The 2,138-nt window shown below is 37.7% G+C and overlaps 1 protein-coding gene across 1 annotated transcript in view; it reads left to right on the top strand.

Annotated features, from left to right (window-relative positions):
• The window catches only part of vwa8 (von Willebrand factor A domain containing 8), a 107,069-nt gene that overhangs the window by 91,161 nt on the left and 13,770 nt on the right, over positions 1-2,138 (top strand). The gene's annotated exons all lie outside the window — the stretch shown is intronic.

Raw genomic sequence — 2,138 nt, 5'->3', positions numbered from 1 at the left:
GTCATAGTTATCCATTGTAGTTGTTCCTCAGTCTTTAAAAATGGCGCGCCCCGGCACCGAATCAAGAAGGACGACCACACAGACAGCCAGGAAGGCGTACCAAGGACCAATCACAGCTGATTTCTGTCTGCGCACTTCCACTTGAGGTCTGCGCCGGTTTGCGACCGTCCGACGTCCAGTCAGGATTTTTTTGAGGTGCGCGACAACGGTTCCATAACCTCTGCATGGGGGGGCGTGGTCGTGCACAGAGACACGTGACGGTTGCAGAGGCGATGCGTCAGAAGCATAAATTGGCCTTTACTCTTAAAATAAGATATTTAGATAAAATGCACTTGAAATAAGAAAATGCAATTGTGTTTTCTTATTTTAAATGTAAATTGTCTTGTTCCATCAGCAAAGTCTCTTTTACCTCCTCAATCAAGAACAAAAGCACTTATTTTAAGAAAAAATGACTTATCTAGATTTAGATTTTTTCCAGTGCTCTTTCTATCTCCTCCTCACTGCAAAAAACATCTAGAAATAAGTAAAAATGTCTTAAATGAAGTGTATTTACCCTTAATTTGAGTAGGTAAATACAATGATTTTCCAATGCAATTAGTATCTTTACTCTTAACATAAGATAATTAGATAATATGAACTTGAAATAAGACAATGCAATTGTTTTTTCTTATTTTAAATGTAAATTGTCTTGTTCCATTGGCAAAGTTTCTCACTTTCGTCCTCAATTGGAGAACAAATGCACTTATTTTAAGAAAAAAAGACTGATCTAGATTTAGATTTTTCTCCTCCTGTCTTCCCATCGTCTCTAACCTCATGTTTCATAATCCCTCCCTCTCTTCATTTACAGCCTGTCAATCAGAGCTCAGCCCTCTTGTGCTAACATGCTGTGTGTGATGTCACTCAGTTTGAATGTTCCTCCTGCAGGTTAAATGAAGGGCTCCTCCTTCTCTTTCATTTCACCACTCAAACGTTTCTGCTTTTCTTCTCTCACCTGATGAGGCAAAAACACAGAGATGAGATGTTTCTGCTTTAAGGTGACCTCAGCATGAAAAGTTCTCCTTTATGCTTCTTTTTTCCAGCGAAATAAAGAAAAATGATCTGTTAAAGCTTTAACCTTTGACCTCTGTCATGGATTCCTGAATGAGGGGCAGGATCTTATTTTAAAGCACTGCAAAAACGACCTAAAAATTAGTAAAAATGTTCTTAAATTAGGTGTATTCACCCTTAATTTGAGCAGGTAAATAAGATGAGTATGGAATGAGTATTTTAAATCTAAAAATAAGATAAATAGATATTATGTGCTTGAAATGAGACAAAATAATTGTTTTTTCTTAGTTTAAAATGTAAATTGTCTTGTTCCATTGGCAAAGTTTCTCGATTACCGCCTTAATTTAAGAAAAAATGCACTTACCGTAATTTTCGGACTATAAGCCATGACTTTTTCCCCATTTTTTGACCTTGCGGCTTATATAACAATGCGGCTTATCTATGGACTATTACAGCTAACGGACACTAGGGTAATACCTAAATCTACCATCCACCATGATGACGTCACATTTGCTTCAACACACAAGTACGGTAGCCGCGCGCGGAAATGCGGAGGTCCTCCGGAAGCAGACTTCTACCCCTAGTGGTATGAGACGGAACGACAGCGAGAAAGACGGACATTGCGAGTGCAAGAAGGTTTGTGTGACACCCTCATTATGGAAAACAAACGTACCGGTAGAAATGCATATGATGTAGCTTTTAAGTAAAAGGCAGTCAATCTGGCAGTAAACAGTTGCCTCTTTCCCGACAATTCTCTCTGTGCACGAAGCATATCATAATTAAACATGAAAAAACCTGCAGCTTATGGTTCGGTGCGGCCTGTATATGTACAAATCATGCAATTTAGCTTCCGCGGCTTATATTCAGGTAACTGATTTTTAAATTTTATTTCAGTTTAACATGGGAAAAGAAGTCAGAATTCTGAGATTAAAGTCAGAATTCTGACTTTTTTCTCAGAATCCTGACTTTAATCTCTGAATTCTGACTTTAATCTCAGAATTCTGACTTTAATCTCTGAATTCTGACTTTAATCTCTGAATTCTGACTTTAATCTCTGAATTCTGACTTTAATCTCTGAATTCTGACTTTAA

This window comes from Cyprinodon variegatus, unplaced genomic scaffold (genome assembly GCF_000732505.1).
Source record: "Cyprinodon variegatus isolate N-32 unplaced genomic scaffold, C_variegatus-1.0 Scaffold1364, whole genome shotgun sequence".
Taxonomy (NCBI): Eukaryota; Metazoa; Chordata; class Actinopteri; order Cyprinodontiformes; family Cyprinodontidae; genus Cyprinodon; species Cyprinodon variegatus.
This window is presented reverse-complemented; position numbering and strand designations above follow the sequence as displayed.